This window comes from Melozone crissalis, unplaced genomic scaffold, assembly GCF_028551555.1.
Source record: "Melozone crissalis strain CALT ecotype California unplaced genomic scaffold, PUWL_Pcris_2 ptg000016l_1, whole genome shotgun sequence".
Taxonomy (NCBI): Eukaryota; Metazoa; Chordata; class Aves; order Passeriformes; family Passerellidae; genus Melozone; species Melozone crissalis.
In genome coordinates, this window is record NW_026535794.1 from 17,887,047 (window position 1) to 17,903,665 (window position 16,619).

Sequence of the window (16,619 nt, forward strand, 5' to 3'; positions counted from 1 at the left end):
TCTTTTAGATGGAGCCGGAGTCTGTGTTGGGGGAACGGGGAGCAGGAATGTGACAGGAACCACTGAAGCAGTGCCCATCTAAAGGGGCACAGGCTGCATTCAGCTGCATGCCCCACAAGTGCTTTGGCCTGTGTGGCACAGCATGGCCACAGCTCACTGACTGTCACCTCTGAGCCAGCTGCCCTGCCCAGATGCCTGCAGCAGCATGTTCTGGCTCTCTGAGGCAGTGCCCACAGGTTCACTGAATTTTGAATAGCTGGACAAACTCACACATGCACAGTGCTTGTGGCTGTGGCTCCTGTCATCACAGGGGAAAAATATTAGCATATGAATTTGGGTGAATCCACAGCTTGCAAAACAAACAAAAAGGAATACAAATATATTACATAGAGAATCTTGTGATTTTAAGTCAATCTGTCCTCTAGGGATCAGGGCCAATGGTATAAATACAGCTAAATGAAATCTATGCAGTGTTCACTCCCTTTTCACTGCATGACCTAAAAATCCAAGCAGTAGATATTCCCACTGGACACCACTCTGGCCACCTGCATGTTGCCATGCTCATGGTGCCAGTGCCTTGTCCACAGTCACAGCTCACAGCAATGGTCTCCTGGGGTTTTACCTGTCCTTTTTTTTTTCTTGTCTTTCCCAACACCTTTTTACCTTCTCCCAGAATCTGCCTTTGTACCATGCCAAGCATCCAGCCCCAGACCCAATGAGCAGCTGTGTGTCCTGTCAGCTGCTGACAATCATGTTTCTTTCCCTTGAAGTGGGGCTGGTTCCTGGAACATTGAAGCTGATTAAAACTCTTCACAAGATCAGTTGATTAATCAGGACAACAGCAACATTGATCAGCAGGAACCAGAACATAGGAAGTATGCAGGAGGCCCTAAAGAAAATTTTCTTTAATAAATAACAAACTCTCTTTCATGAAGTCTGGAAGTGTCTCATTCATGACTACTGAGCCAGCAGCTTCCCCTCCAGCCTCCTGGCACAGCAGAGTCTGTTCACTATGCTGAAAACACTCAAAGAGATTTATCATGAAACCAAGAGAAAGCAATAACAAATCCATGATAGAATAAAGACATTTTTTACACTGGAACAACCTTTCCAAGGATATGGTAGAGTTCCCATCACTGGAGGCTTTCAAGTTGGGCCAGTCCCAGGGTGCTAGATATGGTTCCTTTTCCCATAAGAGGTTGAACCAGAAGATCTTTCGTGGCTGCTTCCAACATGGGCTCTTCTATGATTCTGTAATAGAAGTGCATACAAGGTCCTGAAAATATAAAGCAGGTGATCAGGCTCCACAGGTTTCTGTTACTCTGTTGGCCTTCACCAGCTGTACCTCTGAACCTGCTGCAGCCTGGTGAAGTGGGCAATGCCAGCGCCTCTGCATCCCCTCAGCTGCAATGCCTCTTTTCCCAGGCAGCTGCAGCAGCCACCAGGACTCAGCAGGAGCTGGGAGTTTTGCTGTGTACCAGGATCTCAGCCCAGTGCAGAGACAGGGGTGATGTCCCCAAGGCTGAAGTCCCCTTCTCTCTCCTTATCATGATATCAGATACAGGTAGTCTGGCATATTTCTGTATACAGAGAAATCTGATTGGATTCGTTATAGCAGTATTTGCATACATTAGCATCACCACTGACACAGAATGGAGTTATTATTACATAACTGTCCCTCTTTGGAAGGAGCTGTCCGTCAGCCACCTACAGTGCTGGCAGGAGGCATTTCCTTGGCAGAGGGGCTCCTGCAACCTGCTCTCCTTGCCATTTGTTTGACAAGCAGTATTGTATCAGCCAGGGGACTTAGCTAGCTGTCACTGTGATAACACATATCTGGTCTATCATTAAAAGGGAAGTCTCTCTGAATTTATATGTGTATAAATGAAAAAGATATTTTTTCAGCAACTTCTCAACCTAGCTAAATTCTGAGCAAAGTGCTCTAAATTTTCCATTTGACATTTTGTCCTGTTTTGTAAACCATAATGGAAACTGTTAGCACTTTCATATAAGACTTTAACCAGAAGCATGCGCTGAAGCAAAATTTATTATATCATCAGTTATTCAGAACCTTTTGCAATGTATGGACACTTATAAACTCTGTAGCATGATCAATAAGTGGGTGGGGTATTCTGAATTAGAAGAGTTTTCATAGAATCATGGAATTGTTTAGGTTGTCAGAGACCTTCAGCTTCATCCAGTCCAACCAGTAACCAGCACTGCCGAAGTCACCAGTCAAGTGTGTCTCCAAGTGCCACATCTACATGGGATTTAAATGCTTCCAGGGATGGTAACTGCATGGCCTTCCTGGCTGGCCTGCTCCGGTGCTTGACAGCCCTTTTGGGGAAGAAATTTTTTCTAATATCCAGTCTGAACCTTCCCTGGAACAACTTGAGTCTGTTTCTTCTTGTTACCTGGGATAAGACATTGGTTCCCAACTTGCTTCAACCTCCTTTCAGTTACTTGTAGAGAACAGTAAGGTCCTCCTTGAGCCTCTTTTTCTCCAGACTGAGCACCCCAGCTCCCTCAGCTGCTCCTGATCAGACTTGGGCTCCAGACCCTTCACAGCTTTTCTGCTGTTTCCTGGACTCGCTCCAGCACTTCAATGTTTTTCTTGTAGTGAGGGGCTTGAAGGGTTGGATTAGATACTAGATTTTTCAACCAGTTTAATGCATTTTTTTTTCTTTCAGTGGAAAATGAGCATACAGGATGACAGCCTGAGGAACCTTATGCTAACCTCAGCCTCTGGCAATGACATCATCCCCTTTGTGTGCCCAGATGAGGTCAATTCTGCTGATGGAAGAAGAAAAAAGAAAATTTCTGAAACAGAAATTGTGGATACTTTTTTATACAGAGTTTGCCTGGTATGTTTTAAACACAAGAGAGATACTAAATTTATAATTATTTTAATTTTTTTCAAGTAATACTGTGTATTTGGTATGCAAGTACATGTCTCACGAAAAACAAACCATGTTATCAACCTGGAAGGTACACTCCTTTATCAGAAAAGTGTCCTAACAAACAGGACTGAAGGTCACAGATAAGGAGCAAAACCTGACCCATTAATGCCTATGTGGATATCACAGCTAATGAAAACAGCAGAGCAGCTCCTCATCCTGCAGAAGCCAAGCTTGGCAGAGACACATCTCTGTGCTGCACCAGAGGAATTTGCTGATTAGACTCCCTGGGCCTAATCGGTGAACTGGGTGCTGATGGATCCTTCCAAGAGACTGGGGGTAAATTCATTTGTGCCAATCTCTGTGAGAAAAGCAAAACAGCCCCTGTTCTCAGCCTCATTAGGAATAAAACTTGTAATGGGAAAATAATGGGAAAGGTGGTGAGATACTGTCAAAGCCCTGTCAAGGCAAAAGCCAAATGTCATTTCTTAGGCAATGCTGCTGTATTAAACAGGCTCTGTATCACAGTGCATCATGCAAAGGAGGGAAGAGACAGTTTGACAGCAATTCAGTTACTTCAGACAGGCAGATCACTGCCCAGTTTTTCTGGAGAACAACTATTTTGCTAATTGATAGGAAATGCCAGTAAGTGAACCTCTGAATCACAGATCAAACTCAAGACTTCCATTGAAGGCATCTCCCAGTTACACTGAATGGCTGTGGTGGGCAGCGTTCTCCTGGGGTTCCTTGGGGCTGCTGTGGGAGGGACAGGGTGTGGGGGCATAGCTGAGAGGTTTTGAACAAGGCTCTTTTCTTCTTTCTTGAGACATATGGGGATTAAAGAGAGAAGACACAAGTGATGCTCTCACATTCTCATTTAGGACAAGACCAGTTTGGTACAGCCCTAACCATCTCCCAGCAGTGGATTGCACATATGGGTAGTATATAACATGCTCAATATGCTTTCTGGAGACTTCTTCATCAGCACAGAAAAGGAGTCACAAACACAGTCAAGCTTGGAAAGTATGTGAGAAACCATTTTAAACCCAAGAGGAAGGGCATCAGAGGACGTACCAAAGTGAATTCAATCACAGCATTCTTCAGAATATGTTCTGGGCTCCATTGTGCCTGCAAACAGAGCATCACACTTCTGCAGAGTGAGAATATTCCCAGTCAGACATTCAGAGTCTGCTGCAAGCTCTGAGACACAGAGCTGGATCATCCATCCACTGAGCTTCCTCTACTGGCATAAAAAAACCCCAAACCCAACCTGTGTCAGACACAACAGAAACATACAGGTGGTTTTATTAATTACAACCTGTTAAAAATAAGCAGCTTTTAAAATCAAAGCCATGATCTGGAGAGGGCAGAGAAAGCCCTTCAGAAACAGATTGTTCTACCCTTTGTTCCCCTTGAAGGAAGGTGTCTGGCAGCTCCCTGCACCTGGTGTCCCACAGCCCCCTCTCTGGAGAACATGGTGCTGCAGAGATAAAGAAGCTCTTGCAGCAGCCATTGCTTCCCTCCCAGATAAGGATGACTAATAACTCACTCAGCAGGTCCCTCTATTTTAGAAGTGCCATTTTTAAAGGCTTTCAATTAGTCAAGTCTGATAGGAAGGAAAATACCGTTTCTCTGGAAGTGGCGACCAGCTGAGAAAGCTGGTGGCCCCAGATGAAAGAATTAATCCTCATCAGCCTGTCCTCAGAGCAGTGAATCAGCAGAGGTCACCAGGCTCTGAACAACAGCCCACTTTTTCCAGAGTATGAACCACTGTACACTGGTACCCAGGGCAGTTTTAGGGAATGAGTCCCCTTCCATCCACCAGTGTAAAATGCTGGCATGACTAACCTGCCTGTGAGACTACACAGACCGCTGAGCCCTAATGTGAGATTGTTTAATTGGTCTCTTGGTCTGAATTTTACTGAAAGCTAAACCAGCTGGATGGGCAGGGAGAAGGAATGTCAACTGGAGGAATGTCAGCTGTCAGCAGCCAGAGCCAGAGCCAGAGCGCTTCCAGCAGAAGGGAGGGCAAAATCATCCTCATCCCAGTGCCTGCTGCTGGAGCCACCTGGCTCTAAAGAGAGGCAGTGCCTGAGCTGCTGTCACTGATATTTCCCCAGATGTGTGTCCCATCCAGCAACATGTCTGTCCTTGGTGGCTTCAGCTGCTGTTCTCCAGCACTGCTGCTAACGCCCATAATAGAGGAAGTACAAGCACCCGGAGAAATCCCAGCAGCAAAGGCCAGGGCTGGGGATGCCTTTCAGGAGGAAAGCAGTGCCTTTCCTGTCACTGCAGAGAGCTTTTCTGCAAGCAAATCCCTCAGGGAAGCAGCACCAAAATCTGGAGGCAGAAAAGCAAAGTGGGTTTGGCAACCATAAGGAGTGTCTCATGCATCTGGTGAGGGCAGCAGGAGGGTTTGGCTGCAGGGGAGCTGCCAGGGGCTCCCCCGCTGTACTGATCCAGGCACAGCCGCTGCCAGACAAGGAGAGGCAGGAGCAAGCACACGGTTCCCTGCGTGTCAGCAAAGGGAAACAACAGCCACATTAAACCCTGCAGACTTCAGTCAGCACCCGCTGCTTACGCCAAGAATTTCAGGCTGCAGATAGAGGTTGTGTAGATGTTTACATGCAGCATTTTAAATCAGTTCCTGTGACTCATCATAATACAAATATTTTTCTAGCTGAATGTAGGCATATGAAGATTACCTTCGGAACAGCAGCCACATTTAACTACTGCCATGTTGTAAATATCAATAATTAAATAGCAACCATTCTGAAGATCACAGGAGATGACAGCAGACTATACTCATGATGCTGAGAGAAAAGGGTATTTTTCTCTAATAACTCTGAGAATGTCTTAGAAAACCATCTCATGAGAGCGCATGTTTTCAATAATCTAACTAGTAACCCCTCAGTTTTCAAGCAAAAGCAATATAGAAGATTAAACCAACTGTAATTTTAAAAATTCCATTAAGATAAAAAACATCATGAAATGGCACTTTCATTCTGCATGTACATGATCTGTCCTGATTTACCCAGCCACATTTCCTACCCAAAAAAGCTTCATCTGCCAGCCCCACAAAGGCAGTAGCACAAGAGGAGAGCAGCAGATTCTGTCTGCCCTTTGCATCCTCAGGAAAACTGAATGCTGCCTTCTATCTTTCAGCTACTGATGAGCACACACTGCAAAAAGCCAGCCTGGCTTTCCAGAATACAGGTGATGTTTGAAAGGATTGCAGTGAAAAAATGTCAGTTGTAAGCTGAGCAAATAGTCTATGGTGTTTATTAAAAAGATAAGAGGCCACCCCACAATTGGTAGCTTCAGTTACAGCTCTAATACTGCTTGTTTTACAGCACAGAAGGGAATTGGGAAATGGTACTGCAACACAAAACTGGGCAGGCCACCATTTAAAGGCATTAAAGGCACCATTTAGGTAGCTACGTTATGATCTGCATGAAATGAGCTGCTAACATCACCCCACTTTGGAGGTAGTAGATACTCCCATTAGAAAAATCTCCATCAGAGCTATCATTTTTCTTACTGGAGGCAATTTAGTCCCAAACCTCCATCTGTTCCCAGAAATGGTCCTTCTGTGCAGCCCGTGGACAGACAGGAATGTGGATGCCCAGTCTGCACTCCTCAAGTGCCATACCCATTCCACTTCACCAGCAGGCACAGGAATTCACCCTCCTGGAGTCTCAGGAGCAGCACTTCTAACCATGCAGCAGCTCTTTTTGGTAGAAGAGCTGCACCAGCATGTGCAGACATGGCACTGCAAATGATTACAACCATGTACCCCTAGACAGGGTCTTACACCAGGATGAAGGTCTGGTTTTGTTTTGTTTTGTTAGTTTTTTCATTTTACCACTGTGGATTATCAAAAATCCCCTTATTCCAGAAATGGGTTTCCACATGGGGATTTATTTCTGTGTATCCATATTGGCTTCATGTACTAGAATAAAAATATTGGTGGCTGATAAATATCCCTAAGCTGTTTGGAAGTATAATGTAAACAAAAGAGCCTGGGTAAAAGGGAGAGAAAGGATTGGAGGGAGAAGAGGCAAAGGGCTGGTCTGTTTCACTGCTCTCCAAACAGAAAAATCTTGGAGCTGTGTCTTTAAAGTAAGGTTTTCATGGGATGCAGACATCCCTTTCACATATGCTTTATCAATTCCAGGAAAGCTGATGAGAGTCTCCTTCTGAGAAAGCAGGTGGCTGTGCTCCATCCAGCTCTTTGAAATCACCTAATGAGATGATTTCATCCAGGAGGTGACTGGAGAGCCCACGCTGCACAGCAGCCGCCGCGCGGCAGAGCAGGCGAGATGAAGGGCGTTCAAGGTTTCAGAACCACATCCTCCCTCATCTGAACATAATCAGATCCGTGCTGAGGTGGTGTCTGCAGCAGCCCTTGTCAGCTCTGAAGACAGAGGGACCAGTCTGTCAGTCGGCAGCCACTGCTGAAACGGGGAGCACTGCAGTCCTGGAGAGAAAGTAATGAACCTTCATTCCCACTGCTGTCTGCTCTGTGACAGATAAAAACTACACTTCACTGCCGAGTTTGCCAGGTGATAAATTCAGGTTCCTTTAAGGCAGGAAAGCTGGAAAATGTCTGTGAATGGTGTCAGCTGTGTGTGCACAGCAGTGACCCTGGCAGTGCCCCTCCTGTCCAACAGGAACAACTGAGCAAGTATAGAATCATGGAATCATTTAGGTTGGAAAAGACCTTTAAGACTATCAAGTCCAAGTGTTAAATCTAACACTGCCAAGCCTAACACTAAAGCATGTCCCTAAGTGCCAGATCTACACATCTTTGAAATACCTCACTGTGCTGTGGAAGTGTAAAAGCCAAGCAGAGACCTCACTCCAAAGGCTCTTAAAATTCATGTAATGTCATACAGCAAATGCCATCCCTATAGTGTCAGGAGATCTGTTCTTTCAGACACTAATCTTTTTATGCCCTTAAAGGAACAGGCTGCCTATTTTCTCCATCTGGCAGCATTTCTCCTGTACATCTCTGTATCAAAAGCAGCATGGGTAGCAGGTCAAGGCACTTGTTTCTGCCCCTCCACTCTTGTGAGACACCACCTGGAGCACTGAATCCACCTCTGGGATTCCCAGCACAGGAAGGACATTGACCTGTTGGAGCAAGTCCAAATGAGGGCCACTGCTTGACCATAAGGCTGGAGCACCTCTGCTATAAGGAAAAGCTGGGAGAATTGGGATTGTTCAGCCTGGAGAAGAGAAGGCTCTGGAGCGACCTCATTGTGGCCTTCCTGTACCTGAAGGGAGCCTACAAGAAGGATGGAAAGAGAATTTTTACAAGAGCATGTAGTGACAGGACAAAGGGCAATGACTTCATACTAAAAGAGACTAGACCTAAATTAGATAGTAGAAAGAAATTCTTGTCTGTGAGATTTGAGAGGGACTAAAGAGGTTGCCTAGAGAAGATGGGATGTCCCATCCCTGGAAGTGTTCCCAAGTTGAATAGGGCTCTGAGCAACCTGGTTTTGCGGATGGTGTCCCTCACCACAGCAGGGGGTTTGGAACTTGATGATCTTTGGGTCCCTTCCAATACAAACCATGCTATGATTCTATGGTCTCCCTGGCTCATGGGAAGCCAGTTGGAGTTCAAATTCTTTTCCTAGTCTGTCACATCCTACTCAGGAGAGACGTATTTGTAATTGCTGGTAAAACAAATTCAAAATTCATGTACTAGATTTACAGCCCTTCCTTGGTCAGGTTTTTGCTGGGCAGGAGATGGGAGAAAGCTCTTCTGTTGTTATTCATCAGTAGATGACTTAGGACATAAGCAGAGCTCTTGACATATCCCTCTTATATCTCCTCAGATTTACAGCAGGACTGCAGGGTTTGGTGACCTGATTTCTGCCAGCAGCTATTGCTTTTCCAGGCTGTCCACAAGTGATTATCCAGGGCGGAGGAGTTTGAGGTGGGAAGTGCATCCCTCAGGCACTGCTGAGCATATTTAAAGCAGGAGATACTGGGTTCAATAGAGGGGGCTTTATACAGTAGCTGCTTCCTGCTGAGCCACAAAACACCAAGATAACACAAATACCAACTGTCTACATCAGAGTTTAGGTTGCTGTGCTGCAATAAGATGCTAATTTACTTGGTTTTGATGAAGATAATGATTTTTCTAGTTATACAGACAGTGTAGGATTTGCACTCACTTGAGGATAAATAAGTTTAGAAATGCTAGCAACTGGGGGAGCAGAGAGGGAAAGTTCTTGAAGGCAGAGAACAATGGAGAGCTAGAACAACCAGCCAGGTCACTAAGTCTCATCTCCTGCTGTTCCACAGCCCAGCTTGTGTCATGCCCTCCAGATGCCAGCCCCTTTTCTTTGGCAAAATAACAAAGCATTTGCTTTGTGAAAATCTTAGAGAGCTTATTGCAAAATCTCAGTGTCTGGGAGTTAGGAGGTTTCTGACTGAAATGTATTCTGTGTATGATCTGTCTGAATGCCAGTTTGTGGGCTGGTACTGCTCTTTCAATAGATACATCTCTTCTTTCTCAGTGTTTTCCCTTTCATGTATCAGCAGGCAGGGAGGGTGGTTTGCTGGACTTGACTTGTCCCTGAGATTTGCTAACAGAGCTCTGCGAGGAGTCTGTGCAGACATCTGTCAAATGGCAGAGCATCCTTGCTCTCCTGTCCATGATGATGGGACACAATCTGTGTCTCCCTGATGAAATTGCCCCAATGGGGAAAGAGAGCAGGAGCCAGAAGAGGGTCAGGATAGGACATGAGCCTTTCCTTCTGCCTGTCACTCAAGTTAATGGTGAGAAATGAGTGAGTTTTCTATTATGATTTCTTGTTGTCATTGTCATCTACAAAATATGCTGTGTTTAAAAGAGCTTCATACAAATATTTCATTACATGCTTTAAACATCACTGCATAATGTCAGGGCTCTGTTTTGATCAGAATTTTCTCTTGTGGGACATCTACTCTTTATTTTGGTCTTACATAGAATCCACCCCAACTAAAACCCTTCAGGAACACCACCTGAGCTATCTTTAAAGGGACATAGTGATTCCATTCCTGAACCCTGTCCCCATTCATTGTGGGGAGGATCCCACTGTAACAAGCAGGCAGGTGCAAAAGGGCACCCTGCCTGGGGAGGCACTCAGGGTTGGCACAAGTTTTTGTTGTTCCTGTTCTGCAAAGCTCCCCAAAGGCTCAAGGACATTCTTTAAATTCCTTTCTCCCAGCACAGTTGTTTGATAACCCATAAATAGCTCCTTTTCAAACACAATGCTGAAAGCCCCATGTAATGAGCCAAGAGTGAAAATGTTTCAGTATTTAAACACTTTATTGAACTTGTGGAGGCCAAAAGCTTCAGTGCTCTGTTCAGATTTTAAATAAAAAACAAAACCAAAGTCTTATTTAAGGAAGGCTATTTCATTCCCGAAGTTTCCATAAAACAGGGTTGTTTTCCTTCAGTCATTACAAATATACCTGCAGAGTACAAAAGGTCATGAAGATAGCAGGACTGAGCTGAGCTACAGCCATTCTATGTGCTTTCATGAAGTTGTCTTGGAGATTATGGCCAGGGTCCTAACATTCAGATACCTAAATATAGAACTGTGCATACTGACCATGGTAGAATTGCCAGGAGCCTTTATGTTGAGAGCTGGATTATGATCAACAATTTCTAAATAAATCTTTGTGATGTCTAATTTTGGGCACTAAAAAGCAAATCCAAGCAGTCACAAGTTTCTTAGGGGAATATTGAGATTTATTTTCTGTCAAGTGTCATTCATGGGATTGCATTCCTCCATGGCTGTGAAGGCAAGACGAGGGAGCACTGACCCTGAGCTTTCTTGGTATTCATATCATACAATGTTACCTTATAAATATCATACCAAGACATCCAATAATAACACGGTTATCCCACTCTGTTCATTCAGCACATCCTCCTAGCAACATGAAGTCAAATTTTGGCTTAAAGGCAAAGCAGCACTTTTGGAGAAAGCACTTTGCAAAAGGAAAGAAGAATGTTTTGTCCTGAAGACTTTCCACCTGTGCCAACATGTGTTGCATTCACTGCCAAGCACAAATCCTGGGATGCCCTTCTCTTGTGCATGCCTGTGCAATGCTGTGCTTCTGAACTCCCTGCCACAGATTAGCATTATTAGCAGTAATTTGATGTCACTGGATGGTAATCCATGATAATTACCAGAGTAAAATACCTGTTATCAACTTGCCTGTGCAATCTAGAAATGCTAGCTGGTTATTTTATGCTGCCAAAACTAAGCCCTCTGTAACACAATTAACATTTCCCATTAAATGAAATTGATACTCCCCTGAGTATCAGGGATGTTTATTTACCTCCTAATCCAGCCTCACTGTGAAGCATGTGTTTACCTTTCCACCTGGGAGTATTCTTTTTAAATGACACAACCTGTTTGATTGGTTTCAGTACAGGTTAAATCACCACAGGAGATGAGGGTCTCCAGGAGAAACACCTTTCCCTTCCCTGCATCCCATCTATCCTGGACTAAGAGACTGAAGACATATTGCACTCTTTTTGTTGACAGCTGCTATAAATATTAAGAGGCCTGTGAAGCTAGGAATATCCAGCAGGAAGTGGCAATGATAATAAGTCATGATAAAAGTTTTAGAAATGCTTCACAGCTTTTCAGCTAATGTGTCTTTGGTGAGGATATAATCATGAAGAGCAGTAAACTCACTTCCAGACTGGTCTCTCACATAACTGTCTTGCTCTAATAGGTGGTGGTTGAAGGTGCAGTTGGGTCTTGTTTGACTTCTTGGCTTAAGATATAGTCTATTGAGTTTTCTTCCAGTTTTAGGAAATTAGATTTGGTTTTCAGCTTGATCTGTATCTCTGAGAATTTGACCAGTTTCTCAGTCCAAATGCAAGACCAAACATTATGACAATATTCTTCCTTCTGTGGGGTGTAGATTCAACTTTTTCCAAACATCTTTCTACTTTTAGTAGAAGAGTTTTAATCATTCACTCCCACATCATTAAGGATACAAAAATGAGCAGGAGCTATGAAAGATGTGACCACTAAATATTTGAGAAAGACCTTTAGCTGGTACCCATGGCATTTCTCCAGCTGGACAGAGAGTGCTGCAGCTGTAGAGCAGCTGAGCAACCAACCCTCGTGGTGCCTGGGCCATGGGGAGCTGGCATGGTGTGTGCCACAGGGGCTGGAGAGTGGCGGTGTGTCACAGTGACAGGCTGGGAAGGGCAGTGATAGAGGCATCACCAGCCACACAAATCTGGAGTTTAGACAAACCCAGGTTCCTCCCATTTTGAAGGAATGCCAAGAACTACTCCTAACACAGAAAAATGGGCACACTTTTATGCACTTTGCAACATTAAGCCTGTAAACATGAGAAAACTGCAGGTCCTCTTACAAGCAAGAGGACAGACAAACTCCAAAAAGACTTCCAGGTGCTTCCCTGTTGCTGAACAGTGTTTCTCAGGAGGTGCCCTCTGGCAGGGCTGGGATCTCCCAAGCAGCTCTCACATTTTCACATGTTCCTAGGCATGGTAAATGAGAGGGAGGTTGGTCCAGCATGTGTAACTGCTTCTACCTCCTGCTCCCAGGCAGCATCTGCTGATACTCAAACTTAGTAGCCAAACAAGAATTCAGATTAATTTATACAATTATTCTGAGGAGTTGAAGATAAAAGATTTATTTTCCTTTCATTTGGGATAAAATGTACTATAAACCAGCCTCACCTTCAGGAGTAAGACTGGCTCTAGTAGAGCAGTCAGCAATAGCCTAGGCTTACAGACATGCTGGCAACTGTTTGACTACCAGTCAGGAAAGAGAATCCCCTCCAGGCCAATGTGGAACTGATGGGTGAAGAGAGAGCATCTTTACAGTGGTGATATTAATAGCTCATTTTAACATTTTTACTCAAATTTACCCACTTCAAAAGCTCAGCTTGGGGACCAAGAGAGATATTTTCCAACAAAACATTAGTCTCAATTAACAAAATGTAACCAGGATAAATGAGCTGAAAAAACCAGAAGCAGATAAAACTGGTGAGGCCATTAAATCTATAAAAGGAAGATGCTGAAACTTGGAAGATATCTGAATGCAATCCTGCAAGGATTCCAAGTCAGGGTCAGAAAGGGATAACAAGGCAGTCCCAGGCCACAGAAGCTGAGTGGCCAGACGGTGTTGACACAGACAGTCAAACAGCAGCACAGTCCACAGCAAACACTGAGCACTAAGGTGGGAAAGAATTTTAATGAGCAATTTCAGTCTCATACATGCCAGGAAAAAAGCACTTGGCATTGTTCCCAATGACAGTGCCCTCCAGATCAGAGACTGAATCACAGCATCCTCAGGGGAGGATGAAAAGAGATAGCAATAGAGTGTCTTTCTTTTTTTCTTTGATCCTGATGTACAAATAGCAGCAACATGTGTGCATGCATAAGAGCAACGGTGGAGTATAACAAGCAAGCTGAAGAATAAAATAAAATAAAATAAAATTAAATAAAATAAAATTAAATTAAATTAAATTAAAATAATTGAAAGTAGTGGACTACAATAGAACCACAATAAAGTAATGTTGGATGATTTTAGGGCATTAATCCAAAATTTTATGAACATTTATAGCACGTTGCGCACTCTTAGGTAAACGGTAACTTTTTTGGCAAGTAGAGCCCCTTTAACAGATTTTCTGATGTCTTCAGCAGGACCACCACCCCAGTTCTCTCAGAAGAGGCAGATGTAGCAAAGCAAGTAACATCATGTTGGTTGACAGGTTCTGCCCTCCAAAGCATCAGGGAGGACTCGGCCTAGGCAGTGAAGGCAAAAGGAACAAATCGGGAGGCACCGCAAAGCTCAGCTGCTCTCTGCAGAATGCCCGCAGGATGTTATCAGCGCCGGGGAAATGAGGCAGATGCTCGCCCTGGAGCCACGGCCCGGCAGGCGGGGGAGCGGCAGATGGTGCCGGGGCTGCCTTTCTGTCCCGAACACCTTTCTGTCCCGAACACCTTTCTGTCCCGACACCTTTCTGTCCCGAACACCTTTCTGTCCCGAACACCTTTCTGTCCCGAACACCTTTCTGTCCCGACACCTTTCTGTCCCGAACACCTTTCTGTCCCGAACACCTTTCTGTCCCGACACCTTTCTGTCCCGACACCTTTCTGTCCCTAACATCTTTCTGTCCAGACACCTTTGTGTCCTGAACACCTTTCCGTCCTGAACACCTTTCTGTCCTAAACACCTTTTTGTCCAAAACACCTTTCTGTCCAGAACACCTTTCTGTCCCGACACCTTTCTGCCCAGAACACCTTTCTGTCCCGACACCTTTCTGTCCCGACACCTTTCTGTCCAGAACACCCTTCTGTCCAGAATCGGGCCAGGAATGGAGGGAACGCGCCCCAAGCCGGCCCCGAGCCCCAGCCCCGGCCCTGTCTGCTCCAGAGCCGCCTTTGCTTCCTGCAAAAAATGCGTTTTTATAATTGACTTTTCGCAGATATTAAAATGAATGTTATATGTGTTGTGTTAGAAAGTAATGCTGGATTAATTCTCTTAAATAATGTGTTAAATATAGGTTTAGGTTATAAAAAACTGTTAAAATATAAACTATGCTATGTAGGATACTTTTTTTAAAGAAAGGACTCGCAGCGAAATAGCAGCCACAGGACACCTAAATCTTTCAGAGAAGAAGAATTTATTGCCCTCTTATCAGAAGAAACAAATTTCTTCCCGCCTCAAAGGCACTGTTAGGATTCAGAGGAAGAAGCTGATGGTGACCAGACAGAACTCTGTGTTTGATTGGAATTTATGCATCATGTATGAAGTGTTGAATATGCAACAGGCTATTGCTTTTAAGGGTTAATCCTTTGTTAACAGGTGTCCTTTTTTCGGGCTTGTGCTTCCCAGAAAATGCACCCGGATGTCCATAACTCTTTGTTTCTATTGTCTTATATTGTCCTAATTCAAATTGTCCAAATTATTATTACTCTAATTGTATTACTATTTTTATAACCATTTTATTACTATTAAATTTTTAAAATTTTAAAAACAAGTGATTGGCGTTTTTCACATTCCCGAGCGCAACCCGGGCTGCCGCGCCGCCGTCCTGGCCATCAGCCTGCCTCAGGCTACCAAAGTATGGTGAGACAAGTGGCAAAACTCCTGGAAAAAAAGCCTACTTATACTCTTGGAGGGCTGGTTATTCCTGCAGCTCTGTGCCACGCTGTGCCACGTAAGAAGAGCAGCAATCGGGTTTGAGGAGCGATTATGCTGCCACGGGATCGTGGGCTCGGTGCCTTGTCAGAGAAATTCCCCAGCCGAGCCAGGGAAGGCCAGTTTGCTCCATCTGTTCCTGCCACCACTTCTACAAGGACAGGCCCTCTCACTGCTGTGCCATACACTTCCACTTGGTCCTGCTCATTCTTTCTAACCAGCTTTTTATTAATCAATGTCCTGCAAAAATCCCTGAAATTGAGCACAGTGGAGACCCAGGCATGCACAGTGATCATATCCAGATAAAGAAATGCTCATTAAACTGTGCCTGGGTCGGTGTGGTTCTGGATGTGCAGCCTGGCTGCTGTTCACGCGCCTTCAGATAAGGCAGCAACTCTCTCAGCAACCCTGAGGCTGTACAGCAAGACCAGCTAGAGTGTCACCTGGCACTGGACAGGCACATTCATGCTTTCAAGCTTCCTATCAAAATAATCAGGAATTGGAACACTTGAAACCAACTAAGTCTTTGATAGTAAAGATGCAAACTCTTTGTTCTCCCACCAACTTGGGAGCTGTGATTTTTTCTTTTTTTTACCAACTGGAGAGGTTATCATAATTTTTGAAAACATAAGGTAAGTCTTCTACTAAAAAGGTTTTACATTATTTGGACTTTTTCTTTTATTTTTCCTCAGGTAGAGTAAAAAAACTTGACTGTTTTCTACATCAGTGGCTTCCCCCAGATTTTTCACTTAAAAATCAAAAAGATTAAATTTTGCCTTGATAGATTATTTCTATTATTTATTTATTAATTTTCCTGTAAACAAGACTGATTGCTTAATGGAAAGTCATCTCCTGTGTTTCTCAAAGAAGAAAGTAGCTGCTGTCTCAGAGGCAGCAGTAATTGCTTGAATGGCAATGAATAATTGCTTGGTAACAGCCAGTGCAGGGCTTTGCTTTTCACTGGAAATCTGCTCCTGACTTAGAGACTAATTAGCTGCTGCCAAAGGAAAAGGGAGACTTGCAGAGCTGCTCCTCTGCTCTCGTGCCCAGTGATTTGCAAGATGTTTCCTGACACCTTCCAATCTCTGACCAACCTGATTCCAAAGTCCTCCTCGGAATGTTTGCCTATCTTCTGTGTACCCTTCCTCTGTGAGAATTTAAAACCACACTGCATTTTCCCTGTCTCTAGAGCAAAATAAAACCCTGAATGCTCAGCTGGCATGGATGAGCTTTCCAGCTGGGCAAGGGGCTTTTTCTTTGGTTGATCAGTGAACTGTACTTCTGGTAAAATATAAGGAGTACTGGGTGGGACAGAGACCCTGGGGCTCCTCTCTCCTCTGTGGGCCACCCACAGCTCTCCTCAATCAAGGCAGTCATACCAGGTTAACTTTGCCTTTGAAACTTTAGGAAATCAAGACTTTAGATCAAATCTCTGTCTGCTAGGTTCTAAGACAACCCTCTCTGGAAGACATGAAGTCCCAGCTCATAGGGCTACATATGCTCAGAGAAGGTATTAGGAGGA